The following is an 18,815-nucleotide window of genomic DNA, read 5'->3' as shown; positions in this document are numbered from 1 at the left end:
AATGTGAAAGTTTCCCAACATATGACAATACACAACATTCATGACAAATCTATCCTGATCAACTAACTCTCCAAAAACTTCATCCCATCCATCAGTAATATGATGAAAGGAATCATCTAATATGATATTAAATTACATGAACTTGCCAATCACCTGAATTGAATTGAATTGAATGATTCATTGTCACTTACCTTTTACAGTGAATGATACAGTAAAATACAGTGAAAAGCTTCACTGCAACCACAATCCAGTGCGACTTTGAATAGTTTAACAATAAAAAGAACAACAGATGTAACTGAATGAGAGTCTATCTCTGTTCCGCCATCTCCCCTATGAGTCCTGAGCCCTGATCTGGCTCACCAATGGCACGCACGTCTCCACCCCTCCTTCATCACCTGCACCGGACCCACCATCATAGGAGTCATCCTGCTTTAGGTGCCAATTCTTCATCACTGGGCCCACCTCGCAGACGCCATCGCTGACGCTATGTCCTGTACTGAAACCACAGTTATCCTACAACCCCAGATTCAGACCTACCACAACCAAGGTCTGCCTTCATTACCACCTCGATGATAACCAAGAATCCCTAAATCCAGGCCTTCCGCAACCAGGAGTCCCCTCTCCGCTACCAGGTCAGGCTGCTGCCACCACCTCACCAACAGTAACCAAGAGCTCCTCAATGATGCCAGGAGTCCCCACTCTCAGACTACTGCAACCAGGAGTCCCAGCTCTGCTGCTGCCTTATTGACACTAGAAACCTACTGCAACCAGGAGTCCCCTCTCCGCTGCCAGGTCACCAACAGTCCCACTCTGGTCACATTCGTCTGAGATGTCTCCTTGTTGGCGCTGCCATCTTGAAACAGCCGTTGCTGCTGCCACCTCTGATCACCGGAGGAGCTTTGCTGCCATTGCTGTGGCCATCGGCCCTGACTGCTGGGAGGACATCTTTGCTGGTGCTAAGGTTGCTACTGCCATTGCTGCTGCTGCTGCCAGCTCCTCCAATCATTAGAAGAAGCTGCATCCACTTCTGCCGTCTCTGATCACCAGGAGGCTGCTGCCATTCTACACATGGAATTCCTGCTCACCAACTTTGGGTCCCAGTATGGCTATGTGGCTTGGATGCAGGAACTAAATTCGAAAGGAAAAGAGCAGAGTAGCTGTCCTTAGCGGCATTCAACTGGGTGCATCAGGAAGAGGAACTGGAAAATCCACTGATGCTGGAGCTATCTCTGACAGAAAGGAAGGTGTTTGTGATGGTCCGTGATCCTAATTTTCCCCAAATGAGTCTCGTGAACCCCAGAAAATTGTGAAAAATATGAAGTCTAAAAATCCAATGAACTCCACTGTTTTTGCTAACTTTCCAGTCATTCTTTTTCTATATAACTCTTCCTCCAGAAGGAAAAATGGTGGAATTTTGCTCCAAACATAGAAAATGTGTTCAAATATTCATCTTGTTCTTTCATTACTTGGGCATTCAATATTGTTAGTCGACCATGTCCAAATCATATTTGATTTTTTAACTGTACCTTGTAAAATATGAGTCTTAGATAATAAAGTGTTTTAATTTAAGTTCCAGTTGCAACAGGACAGCGGTGAAAGATGACCAGATTTTAAAACTGATCAATTTGTTTACACAGCAATGTGTCAGAATTTTCCTGAAGGAATTTTTTTTTTGACAAACTAGATCCATATTTATGAAACCAGAGTACAAACTATTAACTTTGACTGTAAAACTAGTCATGCAGACATTTTGGAAGCAATTACTATTAATTTTTGATTGACATACAGCACTTGTCATCTGAATTACAAAGCCTCCTCACTGTATGTCCAATGTGAGCAAAGAAGCAATGCCAGGCAAATCTCTTGGATTGGAATTAGTACTGAATCCGGGAGCTTGGCTTCAGTTATAAATTACATCTTAAGAGAGAAAATAAATCAGAAATCCTACAACCAACAATAATTTAAGTCATAAACAAAATTGGTCGTGTGTCACTTCTTTTTCTCGCACTGTTGTTCACTGTGCAAAGGGCCTTATGGTGTCATATATAACCAGATCCTTCTCTGTATATTCTCAATCTCATTAGGTACCCAAATCCTTCCTTCTAAATCCCTCAGTTTCACATTATGCCCTGGCCCCTTACACTGTTCTATCCGAATGCATCACAGCTTGGTATGGCAACTGCTCTGCCCAAGACCACAAGAAATTGTGGAGAATTGTAAACACAGCCCAGTACATCATGAAAACTAGCCTTCCATCCATTGACTCTGTCTAAATTTCCCGCTGCCTTGGCAAAACAGCCAACATAGTCAAAGACCCCCTCCCACCCAGTTATATTCTCTTCCACCCTCTTCCAATGGGCAGAAGACACAAAAGTTTGTAAACACATACCAACTAATTCAAGAACAGCTTCTTCCATGCTATTATCAGACTTATGAATGGACATCTCATATATTAGTGTGATCTTTTCCTGCATCTTCTCTGTACTTGTAACACCATGTTCTGCATTCTGTTTTATTACCGTGGTGTACTTATGTAAATTATGATTGGTCTGAATAGCATGCAAAACAATACTTTTCACTGTATCTCAGTGTATGTGACAATAATAAATCAAACCAAATCAAATCAAATCATTATATCTTATGATCTCACTTTCTACCAAGGTCTGTCACATTGTGCACTGCAGACTTGCTTCATACCCTGAGGTCTCACATTATAATGTTAACTCTCACAATGGCTGAGGCTGAACCAGACTATTACAGCCTTCGTATCATATCTGGAGTGCAATGATATTTAAACCTTTCAACATGTGGAGATGGTTATGTTGTGTTAATTTTGGAAATAAGGAATTATCAACATGAAGATGAATATTTGTGTTGAGCTAGGATGTCACGGTAACTTCAGTAGTCAAGCATGAGTGTTCAACTAAGTATGTCTGATGACTTGAATAAATCACATTAGAACATGCTGATTAATTTTATTTTAATTGTTATTCTTTTATCAAATCTGAATTGTGAACTGGAAATGATGTGGACTTTGGGACAACTTGTGGGTAAATCAAAAGACAGACCAAACAAACTTTGATTGTTTGGGAGGCCATGTATGGAAGTTAATAGCAGGCTGACTCTTGATTTAAAGGATACTAATAGATACAGAGAACCTGGAAAGAGCATTGTGTTTAAACAGATAGTAGAAGTTGTCTATTAATGAGGTTAATATTTAGCAATTGGTTCCAGCAAGTCTGGAATAGTTCCTCTGTTCAAGCAAGCAGCAGTTGTTGAATGATAATGGAGGCATCAGGAAGAGTTAATCAGTCTATCAGTGTATAAACAGAATTAAACTTTATTTTTTGAACTGTTTTCTAAAAGATGGTCCTGGCCTGCGGACAAGACAGCTTGAAGATTTGAAAGCTCCCTGCCTAAGCTGTTACACCAGTTCCTGGAAGCCAAAAGAGTAGAAAACTGAGTAAGAAGTACTGCTGCCTTTGTCTGGGTGAACTGAGAAGGTGACCCTGATTAACGTTTCAGAATAAAAAACAGCCAAGGACTCCACAATTATACCTGTGAAACAACACAACATGGAAGCCATTTAAATAATCTGGCCAATTTTGTTGTTTTCTTTCATTTATCCCTTGACTGTGTTTGTTTGTCTGTCTGTTTCAGGTTTAAAGCACAAACATCAATCAATGTTTAATTTTGTCTCTGCTAAAGTTATCGTGAGTTTAATAAATAGTTTAGTCTGTTTTTAAGATATAAAGCCAATTAGTTATTCACACAGTCTGGGACTGGTTGATCAAAAGTCTGGTTAGGTACCATTGGAATGATTATCTGTGTTCTCAATGGCTTAATTTAATTGTTTTGCAAATACAAAGATAGAAAGGCTGATTTGGTTGCTATCTGTCTCTGTGTCATAATAATAGGTTCACAATATCAATGAGCTCATAGACATTGCTATCAACATGAAAGTGCCATATTGCCTTCGTAAATATGAATTAATCATTCACAGTCAGTTGAAAACTTGCTCAACATATGGTTGTAGCAATTCTTTGGATAATTTGGCCAGTTCATGTAGTGCAGAACTATATGTTAATAAGGTGGAACAAAAGTTACATCGACTTTGCTTGTCATGTGCAGCCTATACATACATAAACACAGTGATCTGTGAGGTTATTGAACCCTATTGTATAGACCAGCCTTGGTTCATTCCTTAGAATCCTTACAGTATGGAAAGATTTTTTGGCCCAACAAGTCTACACCAACCCTCCAAAAAACATCCTTCCCAGGACCATCCCACTCCCTATCCCTATAACGCTGCATCTCCTATGGCAAATACACATCCTTGAAAACAATGGGCAATTTAGCATGGCCAATCCACCTAACCTGCGCGTCTTTGAACTATGGGAGAAAATCAGTACACCCTGCAGAAACCCACGCAGACATGGGGAGAATGTGCAAACTCCACACACACAGTTGCCCAAGGATGGATTAGAACTCAGGTCCTTGACACTGTGAGGCTGCAATGCTAATCACTGTGCTGCCCATTAAAAGGGATACACAGAAGTTAAGAAAACACTTATTTAGATTACTTTCAGGTAAAGCTATCTAGTCATGCTGAGTGGCAGGTCCAGTGGATGCAAATTTTATTTAGAATGACATACATCAGGGTGGCATGGTGGCACAGTGGTTAGCACTACAGCCTCACAGCGCCAGAGACCTGGGTTCAATTCCCGCCTTAGGCGACTGACTCTGTGGAGTTTGTACATTCTCCCCGTGTCTGCGTGGGTTTCCTTCGGGTGCTCCGGTTTCCTCCCACAGTCCAAAAATGTGCAGGTTAGGTGGATTGGCCGTGCTAAATTGCCCATTGTGTTCAAGGATGTGTTAAATTGCCTGTAGTGTTAGGTGAAGGGGGAAATGTAGGGGAATGTGTCTGGGTGGGTTGCGCTTTGGCAGGCCGGTGTGGACTTGTTGGGCCGAAGGGCCTGTTTCCACACTGTAAGTAATCTAAGTAATCTAAGTAATTTCATTGATAAGGTCACCTTTGTTCAGGATGACTATTCTGATCACTATGTCAGATTTACTGATACGTATGTCCAGGTTGGCCTTGAGGACTACCACACATTCAAGTTGTATGTGAAAATTGGACAAGTCATTTGGGATCCCATAATATGCACGCGTGTTTCAACTCAACTAGATACCAACCATTCACTGATTCATTTCTCAGGGCTGCATCCTGACCAATCAGTGTCAACCTCTCATGGTTTAAAAATTAAACAAATCCTGGCTTTTAATTAGCAGTTAATTGCTGCACTCCCCATGGTAATGACTCTACCAATGAGTGTCTGCTGGCCAACCAGACAGCACTCTCTTTTCAAGCAGTATAAATGTTGGTTTCCCATTGAATTGGTGTTCATGTGAACTATTCTGATATGTTCAAAACCAAAATGTGTCTTTTTGAGAATAATGATTGCTATGCACTGACAATGACGGGCCACAAATATAGAAGATTGGAAAGGATTGTTTGATGCTGATGCTGGGGAAGTCATTGCTATTTGTGAGAACCCTCACTGTTTTTTTTTTACTTTAATTGATTTGGTTTGGAACTGTGAACTTTGAACAGAGAGCTGAAGGTAATCTTTATGTTGTGAGCAGCAGTTTTGGAAAAAAAAGAGAACAAAGAAATTGATAATTTTTTAGGGGGCGAGGCCTGGAAGTTAATTGCAGGTTGATTCATGTTCAAAGAACTTTGTAGATGCTCAAACAGATGGCAGATATTTGAATATTAAGAAGGGCCTCACAGGAATTATAGTGCCAATGAGTCCAGCAAAGAAAATGTTGGGAAGGACCTGAAAAGAAACCAAAGTTTGCATTGATTTTGAACTGTGTATTTTTGCCAGAAGGATTATGCATGCCAAAGCTACAGGCCAGAGTTTGATTGCTCTCCCGCTACCCTCCCATTATCAACTTACTGAAAGTTTCGAGAAAAGGATCTCGGTTATAACAAGTAAGTGAATATCCCTTTCGAGCTGACTAAATGCTGCTTGCATTGAGTTGTGCTTTCAGAAACCAAGCAAGATACAATTCCATATGCATATGATATTACAAATGATAGAGACGACTTAAGTGAACTGGCCAGTTACATCGGTCTTCTTTTTTCTTTTGATTTATCTGTTAACTATATCTGTTTCTCTGTTGCTCTTTGTGTGAGTGGGGCTAGAATCAAAGAAGATTGGATTTAAATTATGAGCATTAATTAGATCATCCTGTCGTTTGACTATGCTCGGCAAAAGCTACTGCATTATTAATAAATTGTTAATATCTTGTTTCAGCTTAAACTTGGTATTGGTTATTCATGATGTCTGGTGTCAGTTATTCACAAAATCTGGTATTGGTTAGTTAAAAAGCCTGGTTAGGAATTATTAGGGTAATTTTGAGGGTCACGGAGTATTTTAATTTTAATGTTGGCAATCCAGGGATAAGGAGGCTGATTTGATTCGGCTGTCTGTCTCCATGTTGTAGCATGTTGCTAAGGAAACTTAGTCAAATGTGAAATGAGCAAACAGGCCCACAGTAACATGTTAGTGGCTCAGTTTGAGAACCAATAACTCTGCATGAACATCCATAGATGCACAGAACTTATAAATGATCAAGAATCTGAGAACCTTCATGCCCTGAAAGGACTGCTTGCTTTCTAACTGATAAATGTGATGATTCTCTGCTCGTCAGACACTATAGAGTGTTTTACTCCCTTTTAAACAATAAAGCCCTGTTCAGTTTGCTGGCAGAAGCATAAGTAAGGAGTTTGAGACTCACATGGGGGTGATGCAGAGATGAGACAAAACCTAGTTTACAAGGGTCATTTGTTTATCACTGATTTGTAGAAGCTTAGTTTACAAATGCCATTGATCTTTCAATGACATGTAGAAGGCCTATAATATACTGATTGACTCTTGTATGTAATCATGTAGCTTTTTTCTCACTTCTGAGAGGTTGCAATATTCCCAGATGTTAGCTGTGAATGAGAGCCTCCGAGCTCTTTGCAATGCTGCACCTGATGCACATGTAAGTATATGGGGATCATCATGGCCCCTCAAAGTAATCAATAACGCTGCAAGAAACATTTTGGAGATTGAATTTTAAGGGCAACAATGGGCAAGCAGCAAATGCGGCCCCAGCAAGCGACATCTAATGTCCCATGAGTAAACGAAAGGAAAGAGATCATAGGAACATAGATAAAGCAATATATTGGATAAAAGTGTAGAGATGCACAGAATGTTTATAATACTTCATTATTCCTTGATTGTTCTCTTCTTTGCTACAACATGATGCCACCTCAATGGCTGTAGCTGAGCTAATGGAAGTTTGTTGATTGTCAATCCATAGATTTTGCTGAGTGTCCCTGGTGTCCTGGAGCCTAGAGACCTCCAAACCGCTGATGGCTGTGGGTGCAACCTTCTCTGTCTGAGCTGATGGAAGCATTCACTTCTTCCCTTGGCAGAGGAGAGATGTGCAGCTGAGCACCTCTGGAGTGGTCTGAAAGGTCAATTCATGGGTTCTTGTCTTCATCTCAAGTAGTGCACAATGGTACCTTTCTTACCTCCTGAAGGGAAAGTCCACCTGGAGAGAGATCAGGGTCCCTCCACCCCTCTCACTAAACCAACGAATGAATATATCCGTGGTTCATTATGATGGAGTAAAGCTCCAAAGTATATATCTGGTAAATATTGTTTGTTGTTTCGACCAGGCTCTCCACAATGACTGCCATCTGATCCATGGGCTAGTCATGCAATCACAAAGCAGAGCCATAATATCAGGAAAAACAATGGAAAACTCCTTTGTCCTTCACTCCAATCTGTGCATGAGCTTAGGCACTTCTGTCAGATCTTCTACTTATTACCTCTGTGTCTCCAACTGCTCATTAAAGCCCTGTGTCCATGGCTTACCATCTATACTCGACTCAGCAGGCACCTCCAGCAATCCTCCAAGTGTTAGAACCTTTGGCTGTTTTCTCATCCTCTTGGTTCTTTTCTCATCTTTTAGACAAAATCCTGTACCAATACTGAGCTGACCAGAACTTGACTAGATAAGTTACCCACTGAAGTGAAAGTTCTGCATTGATGGAGGTGGGGTGGAATGACTTGTTGCTGTTTCCTTTGAAGATTTATCACTGTAGGTCAAAGAGTTGGGCCTGTGGTATGGAGGTTTTAATCTTCTGCACCTTTGCAGATTCTAGGATGTTAAGCTTGCAGAGAAAACCATAAAATTTGTTTGTCAATGCAGCATCATTACCCTGAGATTTTATAGATGGGCAGCAGGTGTTAGGTCCTTGGAAGATTTCTCACAAGATGGCCCGACATATCCAATCTCTCATTCAGCACACATATGCTCCCCACATTCGCCTGCAAGCTCGGCAACCCCTTCCCCACCCACCCCATCAAACATCATGAGCCCTTGGGTAACAAGCATCCTTCCCCTGTCTATCCTCAGTCTCATGCTGTTGTGCATTTATTCTATTGTAAAGGCGTCAAAGAATTAAGAGACACAAGCATTGATGTTTGAGCACTTTGCTTGCCTTTAAGAATAATGAGATGCATGAGTCCCAGAGCTGTACTTATGCATTTGCATTATTTTTAAAAGTAATGTGGTATTGTTCTGGACTAGGCCAGGCCACTCAAAACATTTTTAAGCAGGCAGCCCCAGACCATAACTTTGCAATTTGTTTCGGTATGTGTACAGTGAAAATTACTCAGAATATGTTAGCGAGGTTGACTACTAGATTTTAAAACAGACTATTTTTTTTCACAAAATTACACAATGAAACACCTTAAAGGACAGAATAAAGAACCCCTACAGAGCTCAGTCTATCCAAACTAGACTTAATTATGCTGTTCTGAATATACACAACAGTCCCTTTAAAATCCAGTATAAATGGAACACATGCTGACAGGTTGAAGTTGAAGGGCAGAAAAAGAGAGTGTGTTTCTACACGGCTCAGTGTTGAACTCCTCACTAGTTCAAGATGAACTAAACCTGTTCAGCTCAGCTAGAGAGCTGACTACTCTCCTTTCATTATACAGGTCACTTCTAAATCATGACTATTTTGGCCTGAAGTCTCATCTGTTTACATATAAACAAAAGGCCTCTCAAAATCTTTTTCATCTCTGTACCAGACCAGACCGGAGCCCAGCCTGGTTTATTCCGCCTCCGGAAAAAATCAAGGACAGAGTCTCCTTGAGCCAAAAGTAGTTTTTAGGAACAAAAAGGGATGAACTTTGTGACACCTCCCCCCTTTTAAATAAAAATGAACCATCAATCCCAAAAGATGGCTTCATTTTAACCCCTCAAAACCCGGTCAGTAGTCTAAACACAAATATATACTATACTAACTATAAACATGCAAACATGCACAATCACATGCAAATTCAGATACACCCACCACCTAACACCTCCGTATCTCATTCAAGTCTCAAAAACGCATCGGCAATCACCTTTTCATGACCTGCCACAATTGTCAAAGTGAATGGCTGCAACAACAAGCTCCATTTAAACAGCTAGCATTTTTGTCCTTAATCTTTTCCACAAATGTCAATGGGTTGTGATCAGTGTATATGATTGCTGGTAATACAAACATTGAAATGTTATAATGCCAACACCAAAGTTAAAGTCTCTTTCTCCACCATTGAATATTTCGGTTGATGAACATTCGACTTCCTGGAAAAATACCTGTCCATGTCCAATAACATAGCCCAGGAAGGTGACTTGGGCTTTGGCAAATTCACTTTTAGCTAGGCTTACTTCCAAGCCTGCCTTCTGAAGTCGATCGATCATGTCCAATAAATGCTGTAAATGTTTGTTCCATGAGTGACTAGAAATCATCAAGTCATTAATATATATCACACAGTTGGGCAATGACCTTATGAGTCAGTGTCTGAAATGTGGCTGAAGTGTTTTTCATACCAAATGGCATGATTTTGAACTGATATAGTCCATTTGGCGTTACCAAAGCCAAAATTGCCTTTGCTCTCTCTGACAGAGGTACTTGTCAGTGTCCTCTGAGTAAGTCTAACTTAGAAATGTAAGTTGCTTGTCCCACTTTTTTGACACAGTCCTCCAGCCGTGGAATTGAATATGCATCAGTCTTTGTAACAGCGTTGACTTTGCGATAGTCCACACATCATCATTGGGTACCATCTGGCTTTGGCCCCATGACTATGGATGAGCTCCAGTCACTGTAACTCACTTCAATTATGCCATCTTCAAGCATGCGCTCTATCTCCTTCTGAACTTGTGCCAACTTTAGAGAGCTATGCCTATAAGGATGTTGCTTAATCGGAACAGCATCTCCTCTCTCTACATCATGCACAATTAAGTTAGTACTTCCCAGTTTATTTTCGCATATCTCTCTGTTTGATAGTAATAACTCTTTCAGGACATTTTGATTTTCTTGTGGAAGATAACTCAATAATTTGTCTCAATTTTTGATAACTTCCTCATTGTCCAATTTGATTTGACGAATGTCCAATTTAGAATCCTCTGAGCTTGGTTCTTCCTTCTGTGCTGTAATCATTAACACCTTCTCCTCTTTCTTTCCTTCCCTATCAAAATACTTTTTGAGCATATTCACATGACACACTCTGTGAGATTTCTTCCTGTCTGGAGTCCTCATTAAGTAGTTCACCTCACTTTCAATTTACACTCAATTTAATATCGTCCACTAAACCTTGCTTTTAAAGACTGACCTGTTACTGTAAGTAACACCAATACCATATTCCCAATTGCAAAATTGTGAATTTGTGATTTCTTATCTGCTTCCTGTTTCATTGTATACGATAATACTTTTAAAAGCTATCTAGCCAACTCTCCAGCTCTATTTAATCATTCCTTAAAATTTGACATAGTCCAAATGGGTGGTCTCTGTATTCTGACTTATTAATTTCTCCTTCATCAGTTTTAATGGTCTTCTTACTTCATGCCCAATAATTAATTCAAACCGACTGAATGTGGTGGATTCATTCGATGCACCTCTGATCACAAAAAGTACAAACATAACTCCTTTATCCCAATCATCTGGATAATCCTGACCATAAGCCCTCAACATGGTCTTTAGTGTTTGGTGCCATCTCTCTAGTGCTCCCTGTGATTCTGGATGGTATACAGTCGATTTGAATTGCTTTATTCCCAATTTATCCATAACCTCCTTGAATAATTTGGATGTGAAGTTTGATCCTTGATCTGACTGGATCTCTATTGGTAGTCTGTATCTAGTAAAAAAATTTAAGTATTCTTCTACAATCCTTTTAACTGTGATTTTGCGTAATAGGATTGCCTCTGGAAATCTAGTTGAAACATCCATTATTATTCATAAATACTTATTCCCACTTTTTGTTTGAAGTGGGGGACCTACACAATCAATCAAGACTCTTGTGAAACATTCCTCAAATGCTGGAATACGTATTAAAGGTGCAGGTTTTATTACTGCCTGTGGTTTTCCGAATAGCTGATATGTATGACACGTCTGGCAAATTTCAACAACATCTTTGTGTAGTCCAGGCCAATAAAAAGGTCTTTGTATTTTAGTCTGTGCTTTCCTCACCCCTAAATGACCTCCAAGTGGTAGCTCATTCGCCACTTGCAGCACCTCATTTCTATACCCGACTGGCAAAACAATTTGATGAATCTCTGCCCATTTCTCATCTGCTTGAATGTGTGAAGGCCTCCATTTCCTTGTTAGGACATCATTTGTTAAGTAATAACACATAGGAATGTATTCACTTGCTTTCTTTGTAAATGCCTTTTGATATAACTGTTTGAATTACAGCAGGAAGAATAGGAATTAAATCAGCTTAGCAGAGCTAAAAACATTGGCATATTTATCTATTTGCTCCTTCTCTGTTCCACTTATGTCATCAAAGGAAGTTTTGGATAACACTATGTCAGCTTTCTTATCTGTGTCTTTTGATCTCTCCTGCTTCAACTTGTGCCTCTGTGATCTTGAGATCACAGAACCAGAGAAAATTCCTGGATAAACATCCTTCATATCTTTGGCTGCCTGTGTCTCCAACTGGCTTTTCAACTAGAGTAGGCAGCATGCCTATTGGTGAATCAGTTATATCAGCATATCAGCTATACCATGATTTCCTGTTACCAATACCTTTTCTGGCAATAGTCCCTCAGGAGTGCATATCTCCTCATCCTTTAGCATTACATACCGAGAGGATCATCTGTCCCTTCACGTAGTAGTAGTAGTTACTACTCCTGGCCTATGTGAATAAACTTTACTCTTGCAAGTATATTTTTTAAGCAGATCTGGCACATCCCCTTTAATCAACCTCTGATCATCTTGTACACTCTGAGGCAGTGGTCTAACTTCCTTTGTGCTTTTTGTTACTAGTCCAACAAATCTCCCAGGCTTGACTCATTTTCCTAGATCTGGCTTTCTCCTAGCCCACTAACACTGTGATTTCATGTGGCTCACTTTATTACAATGAAAACACCGGGACTTTTTAATTTCTTTGTCCCCCTCAAGGGTTTGTTCTTTACCCTGTGGTAAGTTATCTTATGATCTTCACTGAGATCTGCCTTTCCCTTTCCACATGAGGATTTCACTTTGCCCCAGTCTCTATCCCTCATGAACTGAAATTGTTTCTGGAAGCCAAACTGAGTTTTATGGACCAGCTTATAATCATCAGTCACTGCAGCTGCTAACCTTGCTGTTTTAACTCTCTGCTCTTCCACATGAGTTCACACTGCTTCAGACGGTGAATTTTTGAATTCCTCCAAAGTAATAACCTCTCTAACGCCATCATAGGTTTGTTCAATTTTTAAAGCTCTTATCCATCTATCGAAATTACTCTGTTTGATCCTTTCAAACTCAACATAGGTTTCTCCAGGGTCCCTCCTTAGATTCCTGAAACATTGTCGATAGACTTCTGGTACAAGCTCATATGCACTTAAAATGGCTTTTTTCACGTCCTCATACTCCCCAGACACCTCCTCTGACAGGGGTGTGAGTACTTGACTAGCCCTACCCACAAGTTTTTTGTTTGGATCAAAAAAACCCACATTGCCACTGGCCACTGCATTTGTTTAGCCACCTTTTCAAATGAGATGAAAAAGGCTTCCACATCCTTCTCATCATATTTAGGCAATGCTTGAACATACTTAAACAGTTTCTCACTAGGCTTCTGACCACCAGGGGCTCGCTCATCCTCACTCTCTTCCTCACTAAGCCTACCTTCAGCCTTTATCTCCAGCCTTTTAAGCTGACATTCCTTTCTAAGTGTCAGTTTTTGAAGTTCAAAAGCTCTCTTTTTTTTTTTCTTTCTTTGCTCTCTCTTTTTTCCTCTCTTCTGCTTCTAATCGTAATTCAAACTGTTTCATTTCTGCTGCCCTTTCCTTATATCTCACCTTTAACTCAAGCTGCTTCATTTGCAATTGAATTCTTGCCATCTCTACGGATTCTGAGGGTTTCTCCAGAAAATTTAAATGTTGAGCTACTGCTGTAATTATCTCTCCTTTCCTTACAGAAGCAGGCAGTTCCAATTCCAGCTTCTCTGCTAATTCTTGCAACTTGGTCTTATTCACTTTTTTTGCAAAACTTCCAAAGTCACCACATCCACATCCAGAAAACTTTTGGCAACTGATAGAGCCATTACTATCCCAAGCCTTGTCTAAAGGATTCGCAGTAGGTTGAAGTCTTTGAGGAGAAAGTGAGACTGCAGATGCTGGAGATCAGAGCTGAAAATGTGTTGCTGGAAAAGCGCAGCAGGTCAGGCAGCATCCAGGGAACAGGAGAATCGACATTTCGGGCATAAGCCCTTCTTCAGGAATGAGGAAAGTTTGTCCAGCAGGCTAAGATAAAAGGTAGGGAGGAGGGACTTGGGGGAGGGGCGTCAGAAATGTGATAGGTGGAAAGAGGTCAAGGTGAGGGTGATAGGTCAGACTGGGGTGGGGGCGGAGAGGTCAGGAAGAAGATTGCAGGTTAGGAAGGCGGTGCTGAATTCGATGGATTTGACTGAGACAAGGTGGGGGGAGGGGAAATGAGGAAACTGGTGAAATCCGAGTTCATCCCTTGTGGTTGGAGGGTTCCTAGGCGGAAGATGAGGCGCTCTTCCTCCAACCATCGTGTTGTTGTGGTCTGGCGATGGAGGAGTCCAAAGACCTGCATATCCTTGGTGGAGTGGGAGGGGGAGTTGAAGTGTTGAGCCACAGGGTGGTTGGGTTGGTTGGTCCGGGTGTCCCAGAGGTGTTCTCTGAAACGCTCCGCAAGTTGGCGGCCTGTCTCCCCAATATAGAGGAGGCCACATCGGGTGCAGAGGATGCAATAGATGATGTGTGTGGAGGTGCAGGTGGATCTGTGGCGGATATGGAAGTTTCCTTTGGGGCCTTGGAGGGAGGTGAGGGGGGAAGTGTGGGCGCAAGTCTTGCACCTCCTGCGGTTGCAGGTGAAGGTGCCGGGAGTGGAGGTTGGGTTGGTGGAGGGGTGTGGATCTGACGAGGGAGTCACGGAGGGAGTGGTCTTTACGGAATGCTGATAGGGGAGGGGAGGGAAATATATCCTTGGTGGTGGGGTCCTTTTGGAGGTGGCGGAAATGACAGCGGATGATGCGCTGTACATGGAGATTGGTGGGGTGGTAGGTGAGGACCAGTGGGGTTCTGTCCTGGTGGCGGTTGGAGGGGCGGGGCTCCAGGGCGGAGGAGCGGGAAGTGGAAGAGATGTGGTGGAGGGCATCGTCAACCACGTCGGGGGGGGGAATTGCGGTCCTTGAAGAAGGAGGCCATCTGGGTTGTACGTTTTTGGAACTGGTCCTCCTGGGAGCAGATGCGGCGGAGTCGAAGGAATTGGGAGAATGGGATGGCGTTTTTACAGGGGGCAGGTGGGAGGAGGTGTAGTCCAGGTAGCTGTGGGAGTCGGTCGGTTTGTAGTAGATGTCCGTGTTGATTCGGTCGTCTGAGATAGAAATAGAAAGGTTGAGGAAGGGGAGGGAGGAATCTGAGACTGTCCAGGTGAATTTGAGGTCGGGGTGGAAGGTGTTGGTGAAGTGAATGAACTGTTCAACCTCCTCGTGGGAGCACGAGGCGGCGCCGATACAGTCATCGATGTAGCGGAGGAAAAGGTGGGGGGTGGGGCCAGTGTAGTTGCGGAAGATGGACTGTTCCACATATCCTACGAAGAGGCAGGCATAGCTGGGGCCCATGCGGGTGCCCATGGCTACTCCTTTCGTTTGGAGGAAGTGGGAGGATTGGAAAGAGAAGTTGTTCAGGGTGAGGACCAGTTCAGTCAGTCGAAGGAGGGTGTCAGTGGAAGGGTACTGGTTGGTACGGCGGGAAAGGAAGAAGCGGAGGGCTTTGAGTCCTTCGTGATGGGGAATGGAGGTGTACAGGGACTGGATGTCCATGGTGAAAATAAGGCGTTGGGGACCGGGGAAGCGAATCCTGGAGCAGGTGGAGGGCATGGGTGGTGTCCCGAACATAGGTGGGGAGTTCTTGGACTAAGGGGGACAGGACGGTGTCCAGGTATGCGGAGAAGAGTTCGGTGGGGCAGGAGCAGGCGGAGACAATGGGTCGGCCGGGGCAGTCAGGTTTGTGGATTTTGGGCAGGAGGTAGAAGCGGGCGGTGCGGGGTTGTGGAACTGAGGTTGGAGGCGGTGGATGGGAGATCCCCCGAGGTGATGAGGTTATGGATAGTCTGGGAGATGATGGTTTGGTGTTGGGGTTGGGGTCATGGTCAAGGCGGCAGTAGGAGGAGGTATCTGCGAGCTGGCGTTTGGCCTCAGCGGTGTAAAGGTCGGTGCGCCAAACTACTACCGCGCCTCCTTTGTCTGCTGGTTTGATAGTGAGTTTGGGGTTGCAACGGAGGGAGTGGAGGGCTGCACGTTCCGAGGGTGAGAGGTTGGAGTGGGTGAGAGGGGTGGGGGAGTTCAGGTGGCGGATAATATCGCGGCGGCAGTTGGCTATGAAGAGGTCGAGGGCAGGTAGGAGGCCAGCACGGGGTGTCCAGGTGGATGGGGTGTGTTGGAGGCGTGAGAAGGGGTGGTCAGAGGGTGAGCGGGAATCCTGATTGAAGAAGTAGGCGCGGAGGCGAAGGCGGCGGAAGAATTGTTCGATGTCACGCCGTGTGTTGAACTCATTAATCCGAGAGTGTAGGGGAATGAAGGTGAGGCCTCTGCTGAGGACTGATCTTTCATCCTCCGAGAGGGGTAGGTCTGGTGAAAACACGGCAGGGCTGGGAGCTAGGACCAGGTGTGGGGCTGGAGCTGGGTGTGGGGGCGGGGTTAGGCCTGGGGGCGGGGACGGAGATCGGGAAGCCTTGTCTACCCAACCAAACCAATACCCGAAATAAAGACACTAGCACCCACCACTCACTGTTTCAAATCCTGCAAAGAGGCCCCAATCTGTTATGGACTAGACCAGACCACTCAAAACATTCTTAAGCAGGCAGCCCCAGACTATAACTTTGCAATTTGTTTTAGTAAGTGTACAGTGAAAATTACCCAGAGTAAGTTAGCGAGGTTGACTACTGGATATTAAAATAAACAAATCTTTTTTTCACAAAATTACACAATGAAACACCCTAAAGAACAGAATAAAAAACCCCTACAGAGCTCAGTCTATCCAAACTAGACTTAATTATGCTGTTCTAAATATACACAACAGTCCCAATAAACAAACTACCTTTAAAATCTAGTATAAATGGAACACATGCTGACAGGTTGAAGTTGAAGGGCAGAAAAAGAGACAGTGTGTTTTCACACAGCTCACTGTTGAACTTCCAACCAGTTCAAGACTGAACTAAACTTGCTCAGCTCAGCTAGAGAGCTGACCACTCCCCTTTCATTATACAGGTCATTTCTAAATCATGACCACTTTGGGCTGAAGTCTCATCTGTTTACATATAAACCAAAGGCCCCTCAAAATCCTTTTCATCTCTGTAGCAAACCAGACTGATCAAAGACTGGCCTGGTTTATTACCCTCTTGAAAAAAAATCAAGGACAGAGTATCCTTGAGCCAAGTTTTTTTAGAAACAAAAAGGGGCTAGCTTTGTAACAGTATGAGGCAACCACGAGAGAAAAAGTTCTGAATGGAAGGTTTAGTCAGAGATCTCTACCTGATGAAGACCAATAGGACTGTGCATATTATGTGAACTTCTTTTGGGTATCTGTGGGAGGTGACATATTATGTGAACTTCTTTTGGGTATCTGTGGGAGGTGATATGATATATAGATTGACCTCAAAGTGTTATCTGAGTATGAGTGAAGGCCTGAAAAACCCCACATGAGAACATGCTATAACTGTAATGTCACTGAATCAGTATTCTGTAATGCTCTGGGAACAAAGGTTCAATTCACACCACTGCAGTCAGTGGATTTAAATTGAACTAATAAAAATCTTAAATTGAAAACGCCGACTTCTCCAAGTCCTGATGCTGCCTAGCTTGCTGTGTTCTTCCAGCCTCCTGCCTGTCTACTAGGAAACTTGGCATTCTTACTCAGAGGGCTGACATGTGACTCCAGTCCCACAACAATATGGCTATCTCTTGACTACCCTCTGAAATGGCTCAGCAAGAAACATCGACCTTGCTAGTGACACCTCCATCCCATGAAAGAATAATTAATATTTGCCTAATATATTTGCCTAATTAGCAATATATTTTTGACTATTTCACTTGTACAACTTTCAACTCCATTCTTGCTTCAACTCATCTGCTGAATTTTTTATGCATGTCATGATACTTATAGACTTGTTAAATCTAACAGAGTCCTGACCAAATTCTTAAATTCAACCTGAAGTAAACCTGAATTCATCCAATTCTCTGCTGTCTAAGTTGAACCAGATCCTATTCACCACAGTCTCCTTTTATTCATTCATGTGGTGAGAGTTGTTGGCTAGACCAGCATTTATTGTCCATCCCTAATTGCTCAGAAGGTAGTTAACAGTTAATCATATTGCTATGGATCTGGAGTCACAAGTAGGCCAGACCAGGCAAGAAGGACAGATTTCCTTCCTTAAAGGACATTAATGAAACAATGTTTCTATAGCAATTGTCAGTGGTTACACAGTTGCCATTTATTGAATTCAATTCATTCTTAGTCAAACAATGTAAACATTTTAAAATTCTCCTTTTTTTTCCCAAATATATCAATAAACTCCCATTCTCTGTAATCTCCCAGTTTGCCAATATAGTGTTTATGACTTCTTGAGCATCACCAAGCTCAACCATTGATGGCTTCATCTGGGACTTAATAGTTAGAATTCAATTCCTATCCTTCTCTGCCTTTATACTTCACTTCCTCCTTTATTGCATTTTTAAAACCTAATTCTTTGAACAAGCATTTGATCATCTGCCCTAATATACATTTCAGGGTCATATCATCTTTCACAAATCCTCTATGATGCACCTTAAGGTGTTTTATTGCTTGTATTTGTTGCTGTGTTTGTTATACTATTGGGTAATATTCCTTAATTGAACACTTAAGAACTTCAATTGGCAATGGGGCAGAAAAGTCAATTATGAGCTTGCCGCCTGAACACAGTTCTGGTGTAAATGGGAAAGCAGTAGTAAATTGGCTAAATCACAACTCATCTAATTAATTGTCCTTTCCATCATCAGATTTTGCAACCTCAGAAAGCAAAAGGCATTTCACCAGGTGTCAGCCTCAGGTTCAAGAAGATCCTTTGATCACAGTTAGCTGCAGAGTAAAGCTTACAGTCCTCTGCCCCAACAATGTGCTGGAGTCCCAACTCAGAAATCCTGAGCAGTCCTGGGCCTTCAGGGATACTTTAAAGTCAAACTCTGACCACCTTAAATCCCATAGACAAA

The sequence above is a fragment of the Chiloscyllium plagiosum genome, unplaced genomic scaffold, assembly GCF_037043375.1.
Source record: "Chiloscyllium plagiosum isolate Xiang-an unplaced genomic scaffold, Cpla_swu_hap1 HiC_scaffold_6, whole genome shotgun sequence".
Taxonomy (NCBI): domain Eukaryota; kingdom Metazoa; phylum Chordata; class Chondrichthyes; order Orectolobiformes; family Hemiscylliidae; genus Chiloscyllium; species Chiloscyllium plagiosum.
Note: the sequence above shows the minus strand (reverse complement) of the source record.